This window comes from Macaca nemestrina, chromosome 17 (genome assembly GCF_043159975.1).
Source record: "Macaca nemestrina isolate mMacNem1 chromosome 17, mMacNem.hap1, whole genome shotgun sequence".
NCBI lineage: Eukaryota > Metazoa > Chordata > Mammalia > Primates > Cercopithecidae > Macaca > Macaca nemestrina.
In genome coordinates, this window is record NC_092141.1 from 17,089,778 (window position 1) to 17,102,935 (window position 13,158).

Genomic DNA, 13,158 nt, shown 5'->3' on the forward strand with positions numbered 1-13,158 from the left:
CTTGGCACCCCCACTATCCCACTGGGAAGGGCATACACTCTGCAAGGGAAACCTGAGAAATGGTTGTGAGTCTCCTCAGACAGTAAGCATATCCTCTACCCACAGCTACCTCAAGTGCCCATCAAATCAGAACCAGAGTTATAAATATTTATGACTTTACAATAATTGGCAACACATATACTATAGTATTTACAGCACCATAAATGCATCTATTTCTCTGGTACAGCAATCTCTGAGACGGAACAGTGTTCTGTGTTTGCCAAGAGAGACAGGGCCAATGCCCAGGACACGCAGGACGTAGGGACAGAAGGTGACATATCATGGGGTTTCTGGTCGATCTGCAGGGCCCAGCTTCTCCATGAACAGTGGGCTGTAGTGAGAAGCTTGCCAAGACAGGCATATTGACTGGAATTAGACTCTCCCCATCCTTAGCCCTGTGGTCCTTTGGCCTCAGCCACAGGTGCTCAGAGTCCTCTCAGGGTGCACAAATGTTTCAGTGTTTTTGACCTGACCTGATACTTCCTGGGGACCCAGCCTGCGGGGCCGGTGAGCTACCTGCTTTCTCAGCCAAAGGGCTCTCGAAGCAGCAGCATCAGCTTTTTCTTGCCTTTGTAGATCTGTTGGAGATTGTCGATGAACTGGGCAAATTGCAGGTAGCCATCCTGGGGCAGCAGGAAGGTCTCCCGAGCCTTGCTTAGAAACTCAATAAACTCCATACCGGCAATGGCTGATGTGTGTTGGGTGTAGTGTGGGGTGTTGATGTAAGCATTGATGGTGGCATCAGCAACTGGCACAATGGAGCTCTGTCAGTGGAGATGAGCTTTCCAGAGCTGTGGCGGCCTGGGATGCTGACCAGGCCAAGTGCAGTCACCGTGCAACCTCACACACAGGATGTCTGAAAGCACCATGGCAATGTGCACACTCTTCACCACCAGGGGGATGAGAACTGCCAGATCATTCTTTCCCAGAGAGTGGCTGAGGGCACAAACTCAGAGCACGTCATTGATGGCTGCGCGGGTATCCTGGTTAAGAGCCGGGTTAAGATGGCTCATGGCCATGAGGCCAGCTTGAAGGCACGGAGCTGCAGCCATGGAGATGCACGTAGCAGGCAATGGGGAACAGCTGGGAATGGGCCGTGCCACCGGCAGCAGCCTCAGTGGCAATCTGGCAGGCGGCCTCAAAGGCAATGTGGTCTTTCTCAGAGTGTAAGGGCTGACAGGGCACAGCTCTGTGGATGCTTCATAGCACGCTGCAAGGCCAGTGTGCAAGCACAGCTAGCCAGTTCCTCCCGCTGTGGATAATCAAGATTGAGGCGCGGGATAGTGGTGTGGGATATGGCTGTGGCAGCTACAATACTAGTAGCCTCAGTAGGGGTGAAGAGTGTGTCCCAGCTCTGCAAGATGCTCACTGGGGCCCACACACCTGTCAGGCCAGTGCCTGAGCTCAGCCGTGGCCATCTGGGTCCTGATTCAGGTCTGCCCAGATTACCATGTGAGGTTTGAACTTGGCCTGCAGAGATGAGTTCTCCTTCCTCCTCAGCAACCTTGAGATGATCTGAGGCAAACCAGGGCAAGGAGGCATCCCAGGTGGCCAGACCCTGCTTGGGGTCTCTTCCTATCCCTTCCGTCCCCAGGCCAGAGGGTTGAAGGTTTCTGCAGGTGCTCTTAGCCCCTCACAAGGATGGAGCAGTAGAGCCTGGGGTTTGCTTGCCCCGAGGCCAGGGCTGCAGATCTGCCAGGAGTTCTAGCTGAAGTGGGGCCTCTCAGGGTTGAGTCTTGTGCTGGTCTTTGGGCTTTAGAAAAGGTCCTGAGCCGGCCGGGCGTGGTGGCTCACACCTATAATCCCAGAACTTTGGGAGGCTGAGGTGGGCGGATCACAAGGTCAGGAGATCAAGACCATCCTGGCTAACATGAAATCCCGTCTCTACTAAAAATACAAAAAAATTAGCCAAGCATGGTAGCAGGCGCCTGTGGCCCCAGCTACTTGGAAGGCTGAGGCAGGAGACTGGTGTCAACCCGCAAGGTGGAGCTTATAGTGAGCCGATATTGCGCCTCTGGACTCCAGCCCGGTCGACAGCACAAGACTCCGTCCGGGAAAAAAAAAAAAAAAGAAAGTGTCCTGAGCCTCCAAGCTGTCTGGGGTTTCTCACAAGCATGGACAGGGACGGGACCAAGCCACCAGGCCCACATGCTCAAACCACAGTGGCTGGCCTTGGGAATTAACGGGTAGTCTTGACCGGGCGTGGTGGCTCACGCCTGTAATCCCAGCACTTTGGGAGGCCCAGGTTGGCAGATCACGAGGTCAGGAGATGGAGACCATCCTGGCCAAGATGGTGAAACGCCGTCTCTACTAAAAATACAAAAAATTTAGCCAGGCGTGGTGGTGGGTGCCTGTAGTCCCAGCTACTCAGGAAGCTGAGGCAAAAGAATGGTGTGAACCCGGGAGGCTGAGCTTGCAGTGAGCCAAGATCACGCCACTGTACTCCAGCCTGGGTTGCAAAGCAAGACTCCGTCTCCAAAAACAACAATAACAACAACAAAAACAAACAAACATTAGCTGGACAGGGCGCCTGTAATCCCAGCTATTTGGGAGGCTGAGGCAGGAGAATCACTTGAACCCAGGAGGTAGAGGTTGCAGTGAGTCCAGATCGCGCCACTGCATTCCAACCTGGCAACAGAACTTCTAGACTCTGTTTCAAAAAAACAAACAAAAAAAAAAATTGCACAGATCCCTAAAAATATGATTATATGCATTTTCTTTTTTGTTTTGTTTTGGTTTGGTTTGGTTTGGTTTTTTGAGGCGAAGTTTCGCTCTTCTGCCCAGCTTGGAGCAATGGCGTGTTCTTGGCTCACTGCAATATCTGCCTCCCCCGTTCAAGTGATTCTCCCACCTCAGCCTTTCAACCAAGTAGCTGGGATTACAGGTGTGTACCAGGACGCCAGTCTACTTTTTTTATTTTTCTTTATTTGAGATGGAGCTTCGCTCTTGTCGACCAGGCTGGAGGGCAATGGTACCTTCTTGGCTCACTGCAACATCCGCCTCCCAGCTTCAAGCAATTCTCCTGCCTCAGCCTCCCAAGTAGCTGGGATTACAGGCGCCTGCCACCATGCCCGGCTAATTTTTTTGTATTTTTAGTAGATACAAGGTTTCATATGTTAGCCAGGGTGGTCTCGAACTCCTGACTTCAAGTGATCCACCCGCCTTGGCATCCCAAAGTACTGGGATTACAAGCATAAGTCACCATGCCCAGCCTGATTACCCATTTTCTTTTTTTTTTTTTTCTTTTTTTTTTTTTTTGAGATGGAATCTCGCTCTGTCGCCCAGGCTGGAGTACAGTGGCCGGATCTCGGCTCACTGCAAGCTCCGCCTCCCGGGTTTATGCCATTCTCCGGCCTCAGCCTCCCGAGTACTGGGACTACAGGCGCCCACCACCTCGCCCAGCTAGTTTTTTGTATTTTTTAGTAGAGAGGGGGTTTCACCATGTTAGCCAGGATGGTCTCGATCTGCTGACCTTGTGATCCACCTGTCTCAGTCTCCCAAAGTGCTGGGATTACAGGCTTGAGCCACCACGCCCGGCCTCCCATTTTCAATAAACACATATGAAAATGGTCTCAGGCGTTTTAATAATTAGAAGACCAAAATAAATAAAAATGTAATAACATTACCCACTAACCAGAATATAGAAAAGAAAGACTGACAAAATCAGGTGTTGGAAAGGACATCTAATTAGAATGCTATTAAACTCGTGGTTGGGTTGTATATTAGTCAATGAAATCTTTGGAATTAAAAAAATTAATTGATAAATTGTGTGTATTTGTGGTGTACCACTATATATATATATATACACACACACACAGTGACACACATTGTAGAATAGCTAAATCTGTGTGTATATATATATATATATATAGCCACAGACATACACTGCAAAATGGCTAAATCAATAAATCAAGGTACCTAGCATATTAGTTACCTTAGATACTTCTTCTTCTTCTTCTTCTTATTATTATTATTATTATTATTTATTTTTTAGATGGAGTCTCCCTCTGTCATCCAGGTTAGAGTACAGTGGTGTGATCTCGGCTCACTGCAACCTCTGCCTCCTGGGTTCAAGTGATTGTCCTGCCTCAGCCTCCCGAGTAGCTGGGATTACAGGTGCCCACCACCACGCCCAGCTAATTTTTGTATTTTTAGTAGAGATGGGGTTTCACCATCTTGGCCAGGCTAGTCTCAAACTCCTGACCTTGTGATCTACCCGCCTCAGCCTCCCAAAGTGCTGGGATTACAGGTGTGAGCCACCGTGCCCGGCCAATACTTATCTTTCTGTGTGTGTGTGTGTGTGTGTGTGTGTGTGTGTGTGTGTGTGTGTATGTGTGGTGAGAACATTTAAAATCTGCTGTCTTAGCAATTGCAAATATTACCACGTTGTTATTAACTATAGTCAACATGTTGTACAATAGAGCTCTTGAGCTTTTTCCTCCTAGCTGAAATTTTTGGTGACATGCATTGCATTTGAGCATATGCATTACTATGACCAAGCTATTTCATTTGTAGGGCTGTACTTAACTAAAATATACATGTGAACCAAAAGAAATTAACAAGAATGTTCATAGTGGCTTTTTTGCTAATAGCCCCAAACTGGGAACAAACCAATGTCCATCAACAGTAGACTTGATAGATGTGCCCTATTCAGGCAGAGCACTACCGAGCAGGGAAAAGAAATGAACTGCTTCATGAAACCGCCTGAAAGAGTGTCACAAATGTAATAATGCTGGGCCGAAGAAGCCACACACAAAACCATTCCTACCGAATGGCCCTCCATGCATCCATTTATGAAACAGGCATCACTAATGGGGCTGCTAAAAACCAGGTGACTCTTTGCTTTGGCAAGACAGATGGGCAGTGGTTAGGGAGCAGAGCTTCAGGAGAGGGATTGCCAGTTTGTTATTTTTATTTCATTTTTTTGGACTGTGTGGTAGCTCCAAGCATGTGTCCTCTTTGTGATAAATCAGAGTAGTAGAATAATAGGATTCCTGTGTATATTACACTTTAATAAATGTATTTGAATTCATTTTTGCCATTAGGGCAAATAGTATAAATTATAATAAATCTTTGCAATTTTAATATTATTTCTGCTTGATTACAAATAAGTCACCTGAAGGATTCCAAACTTGGATATTTTAATATAGAACTTTTGCTTGCAAGTATATATTTCTAGAGACCCACAACTGTCTGATTAATGTCATTTGAGTGTAAAAAAAGCAAAGTTATGTTGAGAATTTGCCAACTCTCTAACCTTTTACTTGAAGTTAAGCTAATTATCCACATCCATCAATGAAATTGCATTCACGGAAGAGTCCAGTCCATGGCATAAATGATAGAAACCTCAGAAAAGTCATTTCTTCTTCATTATTTATGTAAAAACATGAAATTTCTTAGAAACACAGACCAGCAAACTCTCAGTTTAGTGTTGCTTCCATTGCTTTCTATAGTCTTGTTACCAGAGAATATTTTTATGTTCCAGAATTGCACAGAGGGAAGAACTGCCTATTATGGTTACCACTGTGGCCATCGAGAAAGGCACACGATTCCTAGGATCCCAGCAATGACCCTCCCTGGAGGTGAGGGGAATTAAGGGACCTGCTAGGGAAATTGTGGGAGCAGAGTACACAGTCTCTACAAAGCTTTCTCTGTGTCTGGTACTTGAAGTCCACAGGCAGTAAACAAGGGAAGATTACAAAACAGGCTGGGAGGGATTCCATGAGCAAGAGCTGGAACCCCATAAAAATAAAGTGAAACCCATGTTTATGAAGCTAAACACAGGCCAGTAACCCAGCAGTCAGAGAAACTAAAGGAAAAATCCAGGGAAAGGCAGAGCAATTGCAGGCTCAGCAGCTGTTTCATGCCAATGAGGCAAGTCAGCAGATCGGCAACGTGTGTGTGCGCGCGCGCACGCGCTTCCACTTACACACTGGCTATAAAATTCAATTCATTTTATTCCAGTGTGTGAGTGTGCACGTGTGTGTGTGTGCACTCCTGTTGACCCAGTATCTGCTCTATGTCCGGGTCCATGACCCTGGACGACCCCAGTTGTGCCCTCGATGACATCTGCAGGGATGGAGCACAGTCCCTGCCATTGGGCATTGCACTGTGTGATGCCATCCTTGGCGCCCTCAATGTGATGGAAACCAATAGGCTTCCTTAGGCTTTCCTTTCAGATGGACAGGAAATAGATGATGCTCTATTGTCGTTTTGTTTCATTTCTTTCCATGGATTCTGTCACTGTCTTCCTCTCCTCCTCAACTCTGCAAGAAGGGGATTCCTGATGGGGTAAGGGTAACTGGAGAGAAATGAGGCACCAAGAAATTATCAAAGGGTCTTTTGGCCATCTGGGGACCGTCCTCATGTGGTCCCCAGCCCAGTTGAGGGTTCTGGGCCGGTCACCCTGCAGCCTTGGTGCTATATCTCTGGATCCGGCCTCCACAGGAAGAACCCTGGGAGACCCAGCAAAACGGGGTGCCTGGTCTGGCAAACATCCCCCTGTGCCTCTGGCTTTGCGGTTCAGGACTAGGCCCAGACATCATGTCCAGGCAGTGCCAGGCCACCTCACTGCCCCCTTTGAGGTGAGCACAGAAAGCTTTTGGGGGCAAGCATGAAGCTGGGCACCCAAAGCCTGAGGCCGACTATCCCTCCCTGTGTCCTGGAGAGGGGGCCTTGACCCGAGGAGACCCCCAGGGCATGGCCTGTGGCTGCTGATGTGGGGAGAGGAGGGTCTGTGGACTGAGGGGGGGCATTGGCAGGGGACATTGAGCACCGCGGCTCAGAGTTCTGCTCAGGTCAGTGGGAACCTGGTCAGTGAAGGCCTGGTCAGTGGGGTTCTGGCTAGCAGAGATCTGGCCAAGTGGCCACTAGGTGACCTCAGGCAGGGTTTGTCCTTGGAGCATCCTTGCCGCCATCTGTAGTGGGAATGAGTCATGGCATGCTGGAGGGCTTCTGGGAGGAGGAGGTGAGCAGGTGTGTGAAATCCAGCCATGCCACACAGATCTAGCACTTCACAGCCTAGCTGAGTCCCCTGCTAGGGAGGGGGCCTGCCCTTTGCCCTTTGCCCCCAACTCTCAACCCTCTGCCCCCTATCCCCCATCTGCAATCCCAGGACTGCCCTGGATGGGGAGGTCTGAGGTTAGGGAGCACCCGTGGATGCTTCGATGATGGCCATGGGTCCTGCCGGGAGAGACAGTGACAAGGGTGACCCAGTGTCCTGGGTGTACATGTGAGTAAGGCAGCCGGGCTCAGGCAGAGCAGTGATACAGGCATGTACCCGTGTTCACCCACATACACATGCATGCTCACATGCACAAACACTGCATGCGCACACGTTGACACTTCAGAGGGTGGAGGGTGCTGACTCTGGGCCCAGCTGACCCAGGCAGGGGCCCATTGTGATGGGTGTCATGACCCCACAGTGTCACTGGTGCTGAGTACTCACCCGCCTGCCCGCCTGCCATCTCTATGTCTGGAGCTCTTAGAAACAAGACATAGAGGTGTCTGGTCCTGAGAAGAGGAAGTTTTGCTAAGCGAGAGACACAGCTGACTCAGCCAACTCAGGTGAGTGTGACCTGCTCTGTTCCCTCCCTGCTGACTTGGTGACAGTCAGTACCTGGTGGGCAGTGCTGGCCTCTGGGCAGGTGCCGAGGAGGGTCATCCCTGAGCACTCACCAGGTGCCTGTTGTGCACTGACCTGGTGGACTCGGTGGGGTAGGTGCTGTCCTCGAATGTACCCCATTCCACAGGTGAGATGTCTAGGGTCAGAGAGGTGGTGACTGGCCAAGGGACCCAGACATGACTCTGGGCTGTGCTCTTAGCCCTGCCCTGTACGAGCCCTGACCTCTGTGGCCCCCCTGCCCTAGATTCCAAATCTGCCCGGGGTTTTCCGGCCCCTGATGGGGCAGAGTCTGGCCCTGGAAGAGCCAAGATCATGTCATTGCATTCCAGCCTGGGCAACAAGAGCAAAACTCCGTCTCAAAAAAGAAAAAAGAATATACAGTATGTTCACATACTAAAACAGCACGAAAACATAAAAATTAACAAATTAGCCATATATTGAAAGTGATTAAAAATTAAAGTGATTAAAAATTAAAGAAGCTATTTCATTGAATATTATACTGGTCAGCATTGAAGTTTGCCAAAATTTAAAGATTTCAGATTGCTGAACATGTATGTTAATAAATTGTAGATAAGAATATGTGTATTTATAAATATATTTCAACAGTTTCACTTCCTCAGAATAGTGTTACTACTCAAGTATCAAAGAGGCCAATTGGGTCATGAACACACGTAGAAGCATAAATGCAATGTTTATCATCTAATCTTCATGGAAAAAAATGCTCAAAAACCTAGAGATGTGAGCAGTATCAATAAAAATTTCTACAATTTGTCAAGATTGTTTAAAATGATAAGTCTATTTCCCTGGTTGGTTGTTACTTTTCTGGAAGCCTGAGGAGAGGAGAAGCTGCCAGTGAGGTCCCTGAGGTTACCCAGGCCCTGGAGAGACACAGCATCAGCTGACAACTGTGGTAAATGCCACGGAAGACTCTCACTAGGAAGAGGCTGCAGGACCGTGTCTGCTATGCTTGTGTTTTAAATGCTGGCCAAGATGAGTCAAAACTCCTTTTCCTTTTTCAAATAGAAGAATTTTCAGGTACTCAAAAAATGTTACACAAGACTAATTTATTGTGTTTGCCCTATATAATTTCTTTCCTAAACAATTTAAGCAGGAGTTATTTCACATACTGTATTTGGCAATCAGCTTTTGTTATTTCGAACCACTGGACAATAAATTTGCTTTCTTCCCCTTTTCTCTGTGTGTGTGTGTGTGTGTGTGTGGTTTTTTTTTTTTTTGTTTTTTTTTTTTTTTTTTTGATATGGAGTCTCGCTCTTGTGGCTGGGACTGGAGTGCAATGGCGAGATCTCAGCCCACTGCAACCTCCGCCCTGGCTCTCTGCATCCCTCTCTTCTGCAGGGAAGATGTCAATATTCACCCTCCTGACCCTGGCCCGTTCTTGGTATTGCTCAAGTCCCCTGGGCCTTCGAACTGGCAGGTGACCTCAAGGCACCAACCACCCTGGGTCTCTCCTGGAACAACCACTTGCCTTCCACCATTATCATGTCTTGTTCAGCCTCAGAGGAGCGTGGTTGGGGTGGATTACTTCATGCCTTGATTCTGCCTTGCTGGAAACCACAGTGGCAGCAGGCTTGGGTGTCACCAAGTCCTCACGTTTCATGCTATTTCTGGAGGTTCTGGCCTTTGTGGCCTCGGAAAGGAAGGTGATCTGGTGCTTTGGGGAAGGCCCTCGGGATGCTCCTCCAGATGGTCTTCTTCAGGCCTTTTGCTCAGCATTGATCTGATCAGTTCTGCCAGCTCTGGGCCATGATCTCTGGCACTTCGCGGCTTTCCATCATAAACTCCAGACTTCGTGTCTTTTGCATGGAAAGCACGCGGTGCCCATTTCATATGACACCGCACCCCGGAGCCCAAACGTCAGCCCTGCAGGTGTTGGGTTTGTTGGGGACAATTTTGGGCTCAGGTGCAGGGGCGCTTCCCCAGGACAGGCGCGTCCTGGTCCCCATCTGAGGCCGTGGGCTCCTGGCAGGAGGACCTGGAGTTTTCAGATCCCCGGGAAGGGTGTATTTCCCCCACTCTCGGGCACAAGCTGACCTTTGGTGGCTTTGGGCACGGATCACCGCCTTGCAGAAGCCCGCTATAGCGTGGAGCAAGCGGTGTGTCACCGCCTGGGACTACTCCTGGGTGATGGCGCCTGGAGGCCTTGGCTGGGACAGATTGGGGCCTCCGGGTCGGTCAGCGGCTGGCGCCCGGCTGCGGCTTTCAGAGGCTTTTGGTCACCGCCTGCCATCGGGATCCGCTCCCCCGAACTGGCCCTGCCCACGGCGCGCGGGTAGTAGCGGGCAGCCAGGAGCCAGTGGCAGGCGCCGCCGTTGGGATGACGGGCAGGAGGCTGCGCTGGAGCCCGCTAGGCAGCGCGGACCCCTAAAGCAGCGGGGCGGGTGAGCGAGCGGCGGCGCGGGCGGCTGAGAGGCTGAGGTGGGTGAGGCGGTTGAGGGCCTGGGGCGACTGCAGGGATGAGGCGGCTGAGGCGGCTGAGGGGCTGAAGGGCTGAGGCGGCTGAGACGGCTGAGGGGCTGAAGGGCTGAGGCGGCTGAGGGGGCTGAGGGGGCTGAGGCGGCTGAGGGGCTGAAGGGCTGAGGCGGCTGAGACGGCTGAGGGGGCTGAGGGGGCTGAGGGGGCAGAGGGGGCTGAGGCGGCTGAGGGGCTGAGGGGGCTGAGGCGGCTGAGGGGGCTGAGGCGGCTGAGGGGCTGATGGGCTGAGGCGGCTGAGGGGCTGAGGCGGCTGAGATGGCTGAGGGGGCAGAAGCGACTGAGGGGCTGAGGGGGCTGAGGGGGCTGAGGCAACTGAGGGGCTGAGGCGACAGAGGGGCTGAGGGGCTGAGGGGGATGAGGGGCTGAGACACTGAGGGGCTGAGGGGCTGAGGCGGCTGTGAGGGGCTGGGGCTGAGGGGCTGAGGGACTGAGGAGGCTGAGGGGCTGAGGGGCTGAGACACTGAGGGGCTGAGGGGCTGAGGCGCTGAGGGGGCTGAAGGGCTGAGGGGGCTGAAGGGCTGAGGCGGCTGAGGGGCTGAGGCAGCTGAGGGGCTGAGACGCTGAGGGGCTGAGAGGCTGAGAGGCTGAGGGGGCTGAGGGGCTGAGGGGGCTGAGGGGCTGAGGGGGCTGAGACGCTGAGGGGCTGAGGCGGCTAAGGGGGCTGAAGGGCTGAGGGGGCTGAGGGGCTGAGGCCTCTGTGAGGGGCTGAGGGGGCTGAGGGACTGAGGGGGCTGAGGGGCTGAGGGGCTGAGGGACTGAGGGACTGAGGGGGCTGAGGGGCTGAGGGGCTGAGGGACTGAGGGGGCTGAGGGGCTGAGACGCTGAGGGGCTGAGGCGGCTGACGGGGCTGAGGGGCTGAGGGGCTGAGGGGGCTGAGGGGCTGAGGCGGCTGAGGGGGCTGAGGGGGCTGAGGGGGCTGAGGGGCTGAGGGGCTGAGGGGCTGAGGGACTGAGGAGGCTGAGGGGCAGAGACACTGAGGGGCTGAGGCGGCTGAGGGGGCTGAGGGGTAGAGAGGCTGAGAGGGCTGAGGGGCTGAGGGGGCTGAGGCGACTGAGGAGGCTGAAGGGCTGAGGGGGCTGAAGGGCTGGGTGGCTGAGGGGCTGAGGCGGCTGAAGGGCTGAGGGGCTGAGGCGGCTGTGAGGAGCTGAGGGGCTGAGGCGGCTGTGAGGAGCTGAGGGGCTGAGGCGGCTGAGGGGGCTGGGGGGCCAAGGGGCTGAGGGGCTGAGGCGGCTGAGGGGGTTGAGACGGCTGAGGGGCTGAGGCGGCTGAGACGGCTGAGGGGCTGGGGCGGCTGAGACGGTTGAGGGGCTGGGGCGGCTGAGACGGCTGAGGGGCTGAGGCGGCTGAGGGACTGAGACGGCTGAGGGGCTGAGGGGCTGAGGGACTGAGGAGGCTGAGGGGGCTGAGGGGCTGAAGGGACTGAGGGGCTGAGAAGCTAAGGGGCTGAGGGGCTGAGGGGCTGAGGGGCGGGCAGCCTGGCGGGTCCCTGCCACAGGATCGACCGCACGTCACGTGGCCGAATCCCCCGGGCTGCTTTCTCTCCGGCTGCTCAGCCACTTGTTTTCTTACCGTGAACCTCGTGGGCTCCTGCTCGGCGTCCTTTCTTGTTCTGTCTCTGTTTTCGCTGCATTCTATCGGCAAGTCTTTAATTTAGGATATTTCACTGATATAACTGAGGATGAACTGTGTTTTGCAGCATTTTATTACGCGTTTTCTCCTAGATTTTGGTATCATTTTTATGCTGACTTGATTAAACATTTTGGAAACTTTCCTGGAACTGATAAAATAGCTTTGATATGATCTTTTTCTTGAGGTCATAAAATAATTTACTTTGAAATGTCTCAACCTAACAACTTTTGTGCTTTTGTTGTTTTGTGCAGAGGTGGGAAGGCTCCTTTGCATTTTTGGTATAACTTCCGAGTTAATGATTTTATTGTTTGCTTCGCACAATCACTTAGTGATCTGTGTTTTCCAGCTTCGAGTTAACATGTATCATTTTGTGAATTAAAAAAATGTCTCGCATATCTCTTTGTATGTCTCTTTTCGTTTGTCATATTTGGAATTGCCTTCATTTTATTCATCATTAAATCAATAATTTATTAAATATTCCAAAAAGACCAAAGTTTTACTTCATCTCCTAGGCATTCATTTTTCCATGTGTTATTCACTGATTTCTCCATGTTCATTAATATTGGGAATAATTTATAGAAATTGATTATTGCTGCATTACACACTTACGGAGCAACATTCTTTGCCTTCAGTATTTTAATGTATTTTTCTATTAAATATACTTTAGTCACTTATACTGTATTTAGGTTTATTTTCCTGATTCTCGACCCACTAATTATTAATTGGAATGCTGATAATTTTCCCTAAGCTTCAATTGTTCATAATTTATTCATTTATTTATGACACATGAGCGTACAACTACTTTATTAGGAAGATTTAATGATACATTGTGTAGATATTTTATACTATGTGCTTGGACACAAACACTCTTAAATAATTGTTGTATTTTTTCTACCTGCTTTTGACATAATGAAAGTGCCGTTTTAATTTTTTAACTTTTTTATTTAGTTGTAAAAGACTTAAGGATGTATTGGTCCCAGATGCTTTTGTTATCTGTTTTTTAGCCACATTGTTTATTCCGTTGTCATTATATGATATTTACATGCTGTATTAGTCTGCTCAGGCTGTTATAACAAAATACTACAAACTGGGTGCTTTCAACAGCACACATTTATTTTTACAGCCCTGGAGGCTGGAAAGTCTATGACCAAGACAATGGCTGATTTGGTTCTTGAACAGGCTTTCTGACCTCTTCTTATAAAAGCATTAATTCCATCATCAAGACCCCACTCTCATGACCTCATGTAAACCTAATTACCTTCAAAGGCTCTATTTCCAAATCCCATCACACTGAGAGTTAGATCTTCGGCATATAAATTCTTGGGGAAACAAATATTTGTGCCACAGCACACACTGCTGACCCTTTCTTTCCA